The following is a 15,770-nucleotide window of genomic DNA, read 5'->3' on the forward strand; positions in this document are numbered from 1 at the left end:
AATCATTAGATACTGAGCCTTTGAGTTCATCTCTGTAACCGCGCGACATTTAAACCTGTGCTTTACTCCGATGTTGTGCTTTTATTTATTATTTATTTATAACACATAAAAGCTCGCTTGTTCATAAGCTTCAGATGTGATAGCTTTTTAAATATCATGCAGTTGATTGCACTCTTTGTTGGTGAAATGCTCAGATCGACTGCCTCTGCAGGTGGTTTGAGCGATGACAGAAACGTCGGGCGTCTTGGACTTGTTTTGAAATTACAGCTAATTTCAGAAACTGTCTTTATACGACTCCATTTTCAGCTGCGGTCCTTTTTTCTTCTGCTCCTCCTTTGCAACTTGTCTCCATCTTGTAAAAAAAAAAAACAATCACAAAACAATTTGTTCTCACCACACAGACTGCGTTTTGTCTAACTGAACCTGATCTAAAGGATAAAGCCTGAACTGTAAAGCTGTCGCCCTCCTCCTCCTCCTCCTCCCGGAGCTCCTCCATGCTACCACTACATCAAACAAAACAAACGCTTGGAGCCCCGCTTTTTCACATATGAATAACTTTACCGCAGAATCGCACAGCAGACTAATTTGCATCAAGATTGCTCTATTTTCTGTGCTAAGCAGGCACTGCCGGATTGTTTTCATACAGCACTTTCCACAGATCCCATTTGCTAAGCAATATTTTTATATATTTAACGCAGATGAGCTTTCACTCTGTTGCAGACATTTAGTGTCATTGTCTGCTACATATCCAAGTCTTTAACAACAGATCTGAACTGCTAATGTTATCTGAACCACAGGCCTGTTCGTATCCCAGCCTGGCAAAAACTGCCAGTTCATTTAGATTCAATTCAATTCAGTTTTTCTTACATAGTACAAAATCACCCAACAGTCTCCTCAATGCATTTTATATTGTGAGGTAAAGAGCCTAACAATCACACAACCCCCTGTGAGCAAGCACCAGGTGACAGTGGGAAAGAAAACTCCCTTTTAACAGGAAGAAGCCTCCTGCACAACCAGGGAGGGGCGGGGCCATGTGCCACGTGCAGTTAGGGGTGAGCGGAGGACGACAGGACAAGGACACACTGTGCAAGAGAGACAGAGATTATTAACCCTTTAAAGCCGGTCAGAGCAGCACGCTCTGTTTTGCGTAACTATTTTTAAATCCCGGTAGCTCTGCAACCATGTGAGCTAGCGCAATAATTTTTTTTGCACATGAAACCGGAGGAGTTGTACTTACATCTTATGCCATCAGCTTGTCCTCGGTCACAGTTTCCTTCCACATATAGCTTTGCAAAAACTGCATAAAAAGCACTTGCAGCAACAAAAACATAATATTCCAGAAACACGCTTTGCCGATCCGATCAGCTGTTCATAACACTTCCTATGTTGGAATAGACGTCAGCGCGAACTATCGCATGTCCGCCATGACCTGCCCGAATCCGGAAGTGACGTCATTTTGCAGAAATGTCGTTTTTTACCATCAGGGCCTCATGAGCCTATACTGGTGTTTTTAAAAGTTATGTTTGACTTTATGACTTTCTGTGTCGTTTCTGGGATGCTTAGGACTCATATTGCACTGCTGGAAATAGTTTATTTTGATGCATATGCTGCTTTTTTGCAAATTTGCATTATAATATTTATTTTCGTTTTTCCTGCAGTGTATAAAAATTGGTGTATTTCAAAAATAAAAATATGAAGACACTCAAAATAAATTTCCTGTGGTGGGAAACTATTTTGTGCAACTTTTTTGTATTTACAGTTTTGAGGGATAAGCCTCTTAAATTTCTCTAACTAGAAATATATGTTAAAAAACAAAAACGATTTTCAATTTTTTTGTAGTTTATTGCACTTTTTTGCAATTTATGTAATTACTATGCACTTAATGCAGACATATTATTAAAATCTAGGCTATAATGGTTGTATTGATGTATAGCAACTTGAAATGCTCCCAAAAATGGCTCCACAGCATGTAAAAATATAATATAAGCTCTGGCGGACTTGGTTCTATGGTAGGTCTTAAAGGGTTAATAACCATTGCAGAGTGGTGTATAAACAGTGCATCATGGGAAGCCCACAGCAGCCCGGACCTACTGCAGCGTGAAAACGGGAGGATTCAGGGTTACCTGATCCTGCCTCAACGATATACTTAATTAAAAAGGAAAGTTTTAAACGTAGTGAGGGTGTCTGGCACCAGTGTTACCAGTGTAACCAGCAGCCATGCTCCCGTGCAGCAGATCCTGTCTAACCTCTTTTATCGATCAACGCTTCAGATCTATTTTTGGCGTCATTGCCGGTCCGACATTTATCCGCTTCACCGATGGGGGATTTCCCCTGTGTGTTGACGAGCCTAATGTGAGCTTAGAGAAATGAGAACAGCTGACTGTTCTAATCAAAGAGCGAGCTGAGATCTGGCCCGTGTTTGATGCAGGGTTTTCTTTTCGTGTCGCTCTTCGCACAGTTCAAATCGCACCGGGAGCATTTCAGCAGCGGGCCATTTAGTCAGCATGGGGTCTTTCATTCTGGAGCTCGACCGGATTCTCTTTGCGTTTCTCTGTCGGACTTCCTGCCCTGCAGCTCTGCAAAGCTTGAAGTGGCTTCTGTGTAAAACAGACCGGACGCTGCTTTAAGCGGCACAGAGCAGAGCGCGACTCTGGGACGCTTGGGAAACGCGCTTTGGAGTGTTTGGTGGAATAAGGAACGAATATCAGCTCCAGCTTCAGATGTGAGGCGATGCAGTCGTGCCTGCTGTGTTGCTGGGGTTAACTTATAGACAGCAATGATTCAGTACTCAGTAGCCTCTCAGTTTGATGCACCACTTAACTTGAGAGAGCACAGAAAGAGCAACTAATTATTTTATGCTGATGAATTAATGTGAGAGTATGAGGCGTCTTTCACTACTCAGTGATATTTTCTAATCTTTAACTGCTTTGTGCTGCTCGTCGGCAGGTCCTGACTTAATCAGGAACCATTCATGATAAAGCGGTCAGTGTACTCGTTATCACATGATTCATGATATTTATAAATCATTTCTGATTCATCAATATAGATCAGTTTGTTCTCGTCATTATCTACAATCCTGAAATCCACTAAGAATCACTGGAAATGCACCGCTCATTAATTATGGAGTAATGTATCGAATCTTTTTGTTTAATGCGTGATTGAATACTCATGTTTGTTTGTTTCATTGCTCACAAACCCTGGAAATCCTCACTCACTAGTTTTTGTACCAAAAGCACGAAACATAAAGAGCTTACACGATCGCCGTGATCACTAACACCTGCAGCAGCGAACGGTGTTGAGATAACGGCGCTCACGTTCTCACTGAGGTGCAAAATGAACTGGACTTCAGTCAAAGGAGCTTGCAAAGAAAAGCGTCTGGACTTCTTTAAGTTGCTTGAAGACGTTTCACCTTCATCCGAGAAGCTTCTTCAGTTCTAAGGTCAAATGGTGGAGAGTCCCAGATTTAAACCTAGTGGGAGTTTCCCCCCACAGAGGGACAAAAGGACCCCCTGATGATCCTGTAGAGGACCTCTACATTGGAGAGACCAAACAGCCACTTCACAAGCGCATGGCACAACACAGAAGAGCCACCTCCACAGGACAAGACTCAGCTGTCCATCTGCATCTTAAGGTCAAAGGTCGCTCTTTCGAGGATGCCAATGTTCACATTTTGGACAGAGAGGACAGATGGTTTGAAAGAGGAGTGAAAGAAGCCATCTATGTCCACTGTGAGCGACCATCTTTGAACAGAGGCGGTGGTTTACGACACCAACTCTCTGCCATCTATAATCCAGTTTTGAGATCCTTCCCAGACGCCTTAACGCCCACTCACATCCTGGGCCATCTGACCTCAGGAATTCACATGATAAGGTGGGGCCAGGTTTCACAATGAGCTCGCCTGAAACTCTGGCTGATTGGGACCCACACCCAGTTTCACACCTTGGCTCAGGCGATTAGAGGATCATCAGGGGGTCCTTTTGTCCCTCTGTGGGGGGAAACTCCCACTAGGTTTAAATCTGGGACTCTCCACCATTTGACCTTAGAACTGAAGAAGCTTCTTGGATGAGAGGTGAAACGTCTTCAAGTAACTTAAAGAAGTCCAGATGCTTTTCTTTGCAAGCTCCTTTGACTACGATGACCTGGATGACTGAGAACCTTCACAGACAAACTGCACTTCAATCAGTGTATAAAGAGGAAGCAGTAAAGAGGTGCAGGGAATTTACCGTCATCGTGATCGACCAAACCAACACGACTGTGCTGCGTTTGTGCACTTTTATCTGCAACTGACACGCGAAGAACACGTCTCAACCGAATGGTGTCGCAGCTGAAGGTGAACATGATTGCAGATGATGCAGTGGTTGTTGGTTTGCTCACAGAAGATGAAACACGACGTTGTGCACACCCAAGTGAGTTTTTTTGTTGTCAAATACGGCAACAATTTCACTTTATTTCACCTGGAAGCTGCAGCAGTCGATGGCCTGCTCCCTGCCTATCATTCATTCGTACTCTCTGTGTTATTGCCTGGTGTCGTGCGCTGCCCATTGATAGAACCAGTACAATAAGAGTGTTCACATATCCGGTAAGACTGCAAGTCAACAACAAGACGGTCAACACAGCTTTGATCTGAGTGGCGGAGAAAGGCTTTTATTGTCTTGAAGAAGATTGCCGTTAACTGTATGGAGTGTCTTTCATTGTGATGTGTTTTCTGTTTTGTATTTATCTGAGAGTTTCCACAGACAGACGAGAGTTTCTTGATGGATAATAACTCACTTATGTAATCATAAATCGCTTACGCTGAAGAAGAGCTTCTTGCTCGCAGCTGTCAGCCTGATAAACTCTGGACACTAACAGCCACACACAAAGATGAAATGAAACGGGAAAGATTTTGTTTATTTATTTTTATAGGTTATCATGCAATTATTTTACATTTACAGACTGGGCTGTGTGAGGTCCACCAGCTCTGCTGTCTTTCTGCAGCCGATCCTAGAATCTACATTTGATACCGAAAAGGAAAATACTGGAGACACTTTTCAAAACATGACATACAATAAAATCAGTAAGTTAAAAACACTAAAAAGACTGTTTTTGGCCATTTTTCAGCAGGTATATCATGGTTCTGGTGACTTCTGGTGGTGCTTTACTTTCACTGCAGATCAGACGGCTGATCTTGACATTTATCAGCTTCAATCTTGGACTTGAAGAGATTGAAATTTGCCGTCTCACCTGTTTTATCATCAGCAAATACAACAAATCGAATTTTTGTTTTTATAGCAAAGACTTTACAAAAGGCTTTTATATTAAAAACCATTATCATCAAAGCAACAAACTAAAAGGTTCTGTTGAAGATGTGTAATCTAATATCTACTGTACGTGCTCGTGCGCATCTTTAATCCCACTTAACTATTTGACAGTTCATGTTTTTTATACATCACAAATTGTGTGCGTAATAAAAAATGTTAAACGGATCCTTATACAGCCCAGCTCATCCAAATCAACCGCGTTGCTCTCTCTAAGACTCTGAGATGAGCTGTAAGTGCCTCAGACTGTTCCTCTCTCCCGTCTCTCCCGTTTATTTCTCCTCGCTGTTGTCGTCTGTCTCCCTGCTTAGTAATCCACTGTCCCTGTGACGAGTCGGATGCAACGGAGTACAAGACACATTTTCAGTACGCTGCACATAGAAACACGTGCGCGCACAACACGTGGCCGCTGCTGTGAATAAAACATGAAGTCTGCTTCACAGCGGGGCTTTAATATGAGATCTACATAAATCAGAAAGCAGTTTCTCTGAAGCTGAGCCGTATGTTCTGACAGAGAGCTGCACGGGGAATGTTCGAATGTTTTTAATGCGTCACCCTGCCGAGTATAGAATAAGGAAATCATTTGAGATGTGGTAGCTGGTTTTACTTAAAGTCGCAGCGAACCAAGGAAAGACACGTCTGCTTCCAGCTCCAATCAGCAAGTCCCCCTGACAGAGGTGGACCCCACAACAAATTAAACATTAATTATTCTTTTTATTAGACCTATATTTCACCTGACGTCCCATGTGCCCATGTAGGTCCTCCTAGTCGAAAGAAGAATTGGTTTGGTGGCTTTCACCACCTACACTCATTCAGGAAGTCTCTGTTTTTCTTTTTAGCATTTCTGTAGCAGTTGAGCTTTTTCCGAGGTGGGGTTAACCCCACGTCCTCTTTTTTTAATCTGGGTTTGGGACTGGCAGTGGTGGAAAAGATGGCGCTGGGTAGGGCGCGCTCTATGCAAACCACCAACCAACATCACCAGGCAGGCAGAGGAAAGCAAAAGAGAGAAACAGCTGGTGACGGACCTCGAGGCAGAAGCACAAAAGACGGGCTACACCTGGATGCAACTAGAAAAAATGGTCCAGGACAAATCTCTGGAGATCTGCCTTTGGTGGCCACACCCTCGGACGGGCAGTAGTAGTAGTAGTGCTATATTGAACCACCTAACATGCTTTTCAGGTGCAGCTTGCAGCCCTGTCTCAGCGTTTATTTGGTCCAGGACTGTTACGTTCCCCTGAGGGGTCTAGGCGGTGAGGGGGAAGTAACAAAAAGTGTCCGGGTCAGAAAAAGGAGACAAAAGGGTTAAATCAAAGAGTTTTATTAAAATTCCTATCAAACTCAACTAAAAGAGACGGACAAGCCGCTATCACCATTTAAGGAAAACAAAACTCAAGCGTTGGTCAATAACGTAAAAAGTAAGTCAAAAAGAGAGAGCAGCTCACTAGCTGCAAATACACCAAACGCACAGCTCACTAGCTGCAACCACACTAATGGCACTCTGGCCCAGAGCTCACCTTTCCCTGGGCTTAAATCTCTTTAATTACTGACGAGAGTCAGCTGCACAAAAGAAAGGTGGCAACTAAGGCAGGAGAGATGGACGGACACACCCACACAGACAACTTCAGGAGGCGGCCCTGCTAGGGCCGTAACAAGGACACAAAAGCTAAGCGGCTAACAAAAGCTAGCCAGTGCTCACAGTTCAGCCCTGTTCTTACTTTCTTTTACTCTCGTCCAGTGAAGTCCAGAAAACAATTCATACAAAAATATAAAGACTTGTGTGAAAAGGCTCTGGCTTATATGGCAGAGCTGCTGACACCTTATTTACTATTTATTTATTTATTTATTCATCGTTATCATGATTATTATTGAAATTAAATATACAAAAGTCAGAAGAAGGAGAAGGTTTGTATTTTGCAAATTCAAAGTTTTCTTCTTCTCGGACAGAATGCATCATTTATTTTAAGAAAGTTAACCTAGTCTCTCACTATAAAGAGTGAAAAAATATCCAACACTGGTTTATGTTTTACAACCTTTTCACAGTAAAGAAAGAGGCTGGTCTAGAAACTTTTAGTAATATCTTTAAAATAAAAAACAGCACAAACAAAAGTTTTCACAGCACAAACGTTTGACATCAGTTTAGTTTGATTTGAAGACGGTCGGGGTCCAAGAGACTCAAACACTTGTTTATCTTTACAATAAAAAACTGAAGTATTTTCAACTTTAACAGACTGCAAGCTTGGAAACATAAGTAACTATTTTAACTGCTAAACCAAAGTGTTATATTACATGTTTTAACAAAAAATCATTATTTAATGAAACACTAAACTGCTCTGGGTTCTTTCTCCCGTATACGACGATCAGAGTTCGTTAAAGGTCAGCATTTACAAAAATCTGAATTCAAACCTGATCTCTCCTCATCAAAGGTAATTAAAGGGACGCCACGTCCAGCACAGCCTCTGCTGTTTAATCCAGAGTCAAATGATCACTTTTAATTCTTACATTTTTTATCAAATCAATGAATGTATTCAAATTAGAATGAGCAGGAGGAGGTTTAGTGTAAATGTTTCATTTCTGCGTAACTCCGTAACTTCCAGGCTGCAATAATAGAAACGTGTGAATAATGAATGTGGACAAGCCGTGGACATGAGGGAGAGGGATGCTTGTGTGTGCAGGAGGCTCTGAGGTTACTTAAAAATGCACAGCGAGCGCCCCTTAATCAAAGTTTAACCTTTGTCGTACTGTGTCGGTATGCATGCCAAAATTTAACACTAAATGTTTGTACACTTGAGCTTTTTTTTTTATATATATATATATATATATATATATATATATATTAATGTGAATTTTATATTGGTACTTAGTGACCCTGCATAAATGTCTCACAGCAAAACATTAAATCCTCCTAAATTTAGCCTTAATGCCTTTCACTCTTATAAAAATGTCTGTAGATAGTTTTGTCAGACAGGGCGTCTCTTGTTGTTTCTTGTTGTTGTTGCCTGGATGGTCTTTAAACAACCTCTTTCCAACAGCACCCTGCATTATTAAGAGTTATAAGTTATAGGCCTGGCGTCAGTGGCAACCAGTCGTTTGCTACACTGCAGGTGGATATTTCTTACTTTTAAGGTTGAATTGCCAGAGATCTCTTTAAATTTAAGGTTGTTTTTTTTTAAAACTGCACGTTTTGTAGTTTTGCCTCTGTCCACCAGCACAGTGATGTTTAAATCAAATCATACTCGACATGTGATCAGAGTGCAGAGTTTCAGCATGACCACAATTACTGCAACAGTGTCCGGTGAAATTGTTGCTTCTAAGACGAGGACCTGATCTGTGACCACATTCTATCAACTCCAGTCTCGAAAGCAACTCATGGGGATAAGATGTTAGACCGAGTCCGTTTGCTATCAGACTGAAATGGTTTCAAGGTGATAATTACAAGGAATCTGTTTGTAATAATACCGTGAAAATCACAAAACGGTTGCTGCCGACTACAGTCGAGGCTTTACCTCACAGACCTGAAAAACCACAAAATATAACAAATGCAAAATAGAATAAGGGCAGCCTTGCTTTGATATAGAAATAGAACTTAAACAGAATCATTTGGCAACCAGTTGAGTCAGATGAGTTGCAGAATGACTCAAATCGATTGTTAGACGTTGTTTATAGATTAGATTAGACGACGAGTGCTTGCAGACCACTGAGTGAGTGAACTTCGTCCAAGCCAGACTGTGATCACTTCCCACCAGGTGACCTGTGCAGAGGTCGGCCACAGGTTGGGAATGTTGCATGTGCAACCTTTAGACAACAAATTGAGCACTGCAACTGCCTGCAAGTCATTTGCAAAATGCAAAAGAATTTAGTGCAACCACTCATTTTTTCCCAGCTTCAGACAGTTATTGACAGAAAAGTAGTTTTAAAATATTAAAGTATTAAAAACAATCCACATATTTAAAATTCTGGTATTCCCTTTTCAGACTCTGAAAATGGGGAACTATGTTTAAAAAATGGTTATCAAAAGTTCCTAAACAGTTAATGGGTTCTTGTGTTAAAACACATCTTGACTGTTTGATCTCAATCCTCTGCGCTGGCCTACCGAGGCAAAAACACAGAAATTGCATAACAGCCAAATGCTTTTGGACCTGACTGCAGGAGTGTATTTTTCCTTCATGGAGAGATTCACTAATGATCGTCTTTGATATATTTCACCAACTTAGATTTCATCAGCCTGTTGTACCAGACAAACAGTTCAAATCTTTCAGGGGAACAAACATCAGTGAAGTGTACCGTGACCTAGTACAAACACGTCGTTTCTTATGGTGTCCTGAATGTTTTCTAATGACATTTTGCAGCTCAAACACATCCCACAGATGCTGTGTTTAAAACAACAACATATAGTTGGGTGCTAAATTCTCTCAGATGAACTTCAAACAGAATTTCTTTTGTGGAAAAAGTGCATCAATGCATCAGATCCACTTGATGCAGCTGCTGGTTGTTAGAGCAGAAACACATGAGGTCACACATATTACTGCATGACATTTTCCCCATCTGAGGAAATGCTCTCCTCGGTATTCTGAGCTTTTATGAAAATGTGTGTAAAGTTCAACTCGAGAGCTCCGTGCTCTACAAATGGCGCCTCTGAAGTCATGCATTAGTGCAGGTCAGCAGATTATCAATTGATGCAACTGGAACACTGTTGAGTTCACACAAGCAAGCAAAGATACACCGATGCGATTCAATTATTTGTGCACCATGGAGTGTAAAAATGATGTGCAATGGAAATGTTTACATAAGACGTTTGGTTGGGTTTGAGCACTCGCCTCCAGTCGAGAGGCTTCAGATCAGAAAGTGACAAGTTTGGAGCGACTTTCACTTTTTACTAATGTCGCTGCATCACATGCACAGCTTTGGCTGAGCATCGATGTCCTGCTTGCAGCTGTGTTAGTTCAGGGATGCTGTAAGAGCTGACATGCTTCTGAAAAATATCGCCTGATTATTAAGAATAAATTATAATTAAGGTTTAACTCGTCTGTCATAATGTTGAAATAAAATGGTTTTATTGGAAAATGTTTCTTCTTCCACTTTGCTGTTCAGTCACATATAGACTTCCCACTGAAGAGTTGATCCACTTTAACTCCTGCCTTTATTAAGATTTCCATTATCATTCTAGTAGAAATCCTCTGTAGAAATCATCCACATATCTCACTTATCTTAACTGCACTACTGTATAATTCTGTGTAAATAATCATTCTGTACATACGATCATTTTTAATCCTACAACTGTTTATAACTTGCATAGTTCACATTTCTGTATAGTTTTTATTTCATATTTATATCCTGTTCATAGCCTGTACTCACTACAGCCTGTACATACTTATAGTTATAGAATATTCATAAAATACTTCATACGTGTACATTATAACATACCATAATAGACCCATTTCTGTAATATACTTACATATCTATATTATTGCTAATATATATTGTAATGTATCTATATCATGGCTAAAGCACTTCTGGATGGATGCAAACTGCATTTCGTTGCCCTGTACCTGTGCATGTGCAATGACAATAAAGTTGAATTCTATTCTATTCTATTCTAAAAGTCATCAATGATGAGCCTAAAAGCAAAATGAAGAAGTGACCCCATCCAGACTGAGCTATGCATTTACATGCATCGCCTGCAAGTTGACGTTAGGAAGGATGCTCCAGTGTCTCCTTTGCTAAAGGAGATAATAAAGGAAGCATTTAGGAACCTTTCCTAAATATTTAGAGAGTTTGACCTGGGTAAGAATCTACTTTCGTTTTTCCATCAGGACTGAAGAATATCTTTACCACTGGATCATTTTGTCATCTCCAATATATTTACACTTTTCTTGGGTGTTTTGTATGCAATGCTGAACATTTCTATAGTGGGGGTTAAAGCAGCTGTGGACGGTGGGCTTCAGAGGCCGTGTCAGAAACAAGAAGAGCTCAGGGCAGGCAAGTCATTAAAAGTTAATAGAATCACCATAAATTTCAAATGAAGAGTTAAAATGCTGCTAATTAAGATTGTACTTAATTAGGAGCAGCCACTTTCATTTCACCCACTTTTCCTTTTTCATTATGTCATCAGCCACAGCAGTGCAGCTGAAATCCCCCGTGGGCTCCTGCTCTTGTGCAGCCGCTTCTGTCTGAAAAGGTCTGCGAGACCCAGAAACGAATCGCTGCATCAGTCGTGCAGCGAGCGGATAATGTGGCGGGAGACTTAAGCGCCGATCTGCTCCGAAAGTGTGGATCTGTGCAGGATCTGTAGGCTGTAATGATGCGCTTTGTCTGTAAGATCTGCAGCTTCAATCAGGCTCCAGCTGACTTTATGCCCGTGTGCTGTTTGTCATGCAGTTGTGTACGAGTCTGTAACTTCTTCGCCCGTCTCGGGAGACGTACAGCTCGTAGAGCTGCGTTTTCAGCCACCGATTATTTTAAATAGGCTCGCCGCTGCAGCGAAGACAGCCGGGGACTCTCAGATTGAGACAGATTAAACGGGCTGCACCTCATGTACGTGGACCGGAGTCGGTGAGGTAATGAGTTAAAGGGGGGAGGGTGAGCGATGTATTAGCTGCCCTCCCACCCGGGCTTTCCACTCCAGCAAACCAGGCCTGTTTCTCAGCCAGAGAGGCTGACTGCAGGTAGGAGGCGACCCGTGTAACCGAGAGCCTTCGGTGAACATTTCCTATCTTGATTATCTGAACCTCATCTGCCCCCCCACGCACAACTAGTCGAAGAAATACAATTTAAAAAACCCTGAGAGGAATTATGTCCTTCCAGGCTGGCCCAAAAAACCTTTTCTGATTCCACCTCAGCCTCGTTTAGTGTCTCATTCACAGGATGGGATCGTTAACTATTGTACACTTTCACAGTCTTACAAATAAATCATAAATCCTGGCCTGGGGTCATTTAAAAATATACATATTTTCCCAAGTATTTGGGTTTAAATCTTGCACCACTGGTGTTGGTTTTGTGGTTTAGTTATGACAAATAAAACAGTATGGATTAAGACTAGAGATAAAAGAAACCCATCCATCCACCCATCTTCTTCCCCCGGGGTCCAGGTCTCAGGGGCAGCGGTACAACTGTTCTGTTTAGGGGTTCGTCTCGCTGTTGCCCCTCTAGTGCAGCGGTCGCCAACCCCCGGGCCTCGGACTGGTACCGGTCCGTGAGTCGTTTGGTACCGGGCGGCGAGAGTTGAGGCTCAGGTGTGAAATGTATAGTTTTCAGGGGTTTTATCGGTTTTCAGCGTTATTTTATTATCGTTTTTATCGTTAACTCTGTTTTCCTGGGTCTTTTCACAATAAATCTTCTCTTTTTCGGTACCAATACTAGTTTTATTTTGTTGTATTTATCCGCGACACCTTAAAGGCCGGTTCGTGAAAATCTTGTCGGGCATAAATCAGTCCGTGGAGCAAAAAAGGTTGGGGACCGCTGGTCTAGTGCACCTGTTCATTAACACCAAAGCACATGAAACTACTTAAATGACCAGATGAATATCCCAGAAGATTAACTGACTTCCTGCTGTGCTCTGATTAAAAAGCATTCCTTTAATTTCTGTCACGGCCTTTTATGCTCCAAACACCAAAAAAGTCCAAGTAAAGGCCGTGGGTGGCAACGGGAGGTTTGTTTTTGGAACGCACTTCTGACTCCATTGTTTAAAAATCATATGGCGTTTATTTCGTGCAAAATTACAAACAAAAATCAACCAAATAACTTCTTACAACTTAAAATTAAACAAAAGTTAACTCAATTTGCTTTAACAACTTCAAAAGTGGTCAAAAAAAATCATTTTCTAACCCTCCCGTCTTCCCATCAGACATCTGGCAAACAAAAAACCATCTTTACCACACCCCTCCAGGGTGCTCTTAATCCCCTGATTAATGGGAGGCTCCATAAGCCAATAAACCAATCACTGTCCAAAACCTTTTCCAATAAAATGAATTACAAATTTACATAACAAAAAGTTCTTACAACTTTAAAGAAAAAACAAAAATGAATACAAATTGCGTTTTATAAACATTCAACAAAAATGGCCACAACAATTTCTTTAAGCATTACTATCAGATTTCAGTCTTATTGTAATGCAACACAGGTTACTTTTACCTAAACTGCAGCTGAGTCCAAATAGTTTAATTTTAAAGCTGAAGAAATGGTGGTATAGTCACTGAAACATGGCTTATGTGAAACCACTGCACTCGGTCATCGTGCATATGTTTAAATGATTTCAGTCACCTTAATTAAATCAAAAATACTCGAGTATCTGCAGCCAGAATGGGACTGAAAACCTTTCTGATCTAAACCAAAATGACGAAGAAGTCACAGTCCATCACAGAAAGGTTGGATCATCTCTGAGTCTGGATTTAGATAATGTCATTTAAACCGTTTTAGATAATTTCCCGGTCCTTTCAGGCATTCATAATACTGTGTGCACAGCGCATATTCAAAGAAGGCAATTGATTTACAGAACATCATTATGCAGACGGGCAGAAGTTAACTTTGTTACAGCGGAGCACTTTAACAGGACCGCGGTCGGTCTGCCCGCTCCCTGCTGCCAGCGAGAGATTAATGAGAGGAGGGAGGGACAAATAAGAGAAAACACTCTCCTGTACCTGCTATCCCCACCGGAGCCTGTACTTAAAGCAAAGCTAGGTGAACTGTTGTGACTGCGTGATATGGATCACTGCTCCCGGGAGACAGTGCCGGAGCGAGCAGGTGGAGGTTTGCAGCAGCACCACACTGGACCGTAGAACCAAAAGCCTCATCGAGTCCCAGAAGGGGCGCGAGTGAGGCCAGTGCTGCCAGCAGCTCCAACCCAGAGGGGGAGCTTGACCTTCCTCTCCAGTCAAACCACCAGCACTCACCAACTCCCAGAATGCTCTCTGTCAGATGTTGTTTACTTGTGGCTGGTTGTTCATTAATTGCAAATCCCGTCAGTAAATTTGGCGAGGCCATAACTGTCTCTGAATTCGAAGTTGGAGCTGCTCTCATTTTTAGAATAGATAAAGAAAATTTAAATGTGCGCCTGTGTTTTTCGCCCTTTGTTCTGTGTTCACTGGTTCTGTGTTTTGAGAATCCTTTTCCCCTATAAAAGAGACGCAGACACTCCGCCTCCACCCAAACCGTCATTATTAATGTTTTTATCGAACGTCTCAGGGCGCCTCTGGGGAATTTTACTGAATAAGACTAAAAATAAAAAGTCAGACCTGAAAGTTTCTTAGAAAAAAAGAAACTTTTTAACCACCCTCATCCACAAAATATGAGTTTTCTGGCTGTTGGAGTGTTGTCGTTAATTTGAAACGCTGCTTTCTGTGCCACCCTTTGTCAAAGTGACCTTTCAACTACACTATTATCTTGTGTGCTCTTGGGAAAGTTAAAAAAGATTAAATATTCCTTCACTTTGAGCCTGTGGTAATCGTGTGAGCAGATTGTTTTATATCCTGCTGCCATTTGGGACTTCAAAGGAGTGCAAGTAACTAAAGGGGACCTGTGTTGTGCTTTGCCTGCTCTCACAATGGTGGTTGTTCACAATAAACATGGCCAAAGTTTCATGTAATTAGCTGTGCCAGAGATTTAATCAGATTTGTCTGTTTAACCCAGGGGTGGGAACTCCTGCAGCTTTTAGACATGTCACAGCTCATTTAAATGGCTAAATTAGCTCCTCAACATGTCTTGAGGTTCTCCAGAGGCCTGGTGATGAACTAATCCTTTGATTCAGGTGTGCTGACCCAGGGTGAGATCTAAAACCTGCAGGACACCCCGTGGTTAAACTATATGGCTTATGGGGCGTTATCGCAGCGTGGTCACCCAACTTTGCGATCAAACTTGAGAACAAGGCAATGCAGGATTTGAAAAATGGAAAGGTCAGAGGTCATGTATTCCAAAAACCATACAATAATACCACAGGTAAATCTATTGGGAGGCTGAGAGGTAGCAACGGCAGCCATCAGTGGTTTTCAAAATGCTCTGAATGGTCACTTTCAGGTTTTCAGCCTAAACTTGACTCAAAATAGACGTCTGAGCATTAAGGCTCCACCTACCTGCTGTTGAAACTTTGTCTCTGAGGGGCAGCCAATCAGAAGACGGGTGCTTTTGGCTTAATGGCAGGTAAAACAGCTTGTTTCAAACAGAGGATGAAGGGAGGAGTACAAGACAAATGCAGATTATTTTTGAATGTTAAATCTTCCACAGCTATGGAAGAATACGACTTTCAGGCTGGTAAAGATCTCCTTTGAAAGTTGCTTCAGTAAAAGTCTTTTTTAACTTTTCTGTTGCTGTTTGTGACTCCAAACAGATTTTTTGTGGAGAAAGCATGCTCCCTTTAAGCATCCTAAAAAAATGATATGTTTGCCACAATGGTATCTTTTAATAAGCCAAAAAATCTCCCACAGAAATGTCTACACATCTGTCTGCATGTCATCTCCTGCAGCTGCAAACAGCTTAGGACACCTT

The 15,770-nt window shown here is 41.7% G+C and overlaps 1 protein-coding gene across 2 annotated transcripts in view; it reads left to right on the top strand.

The window, feature by feature from the left end:
* sgcd (sarcoglycan, delta (dystrophin-associated glycoprotein)) overlaps positions 1–15,770 on the top strand; it is a 484,520-nt gene that overhangs the window by 302,763 nt on the left and 165,987 nt on the right. The window lies entirely within an intron of this gene.

The sequence above is a fragment of the Neolamprologus brichardi genome, chromosome 10, assembly GCF_056152115.1.
Source record: "Neolamprologus brichardi isolate AB-2024 chromosome 10, ASM5615211v1, whole genome shotgun sequence".
Lineage (NCBI taxonomy): Eukaryota > Metazoa > Chordata > Actinopteri > Cichliformes > Cichlidae > Neolamprologus > Neolamprologus brichardi.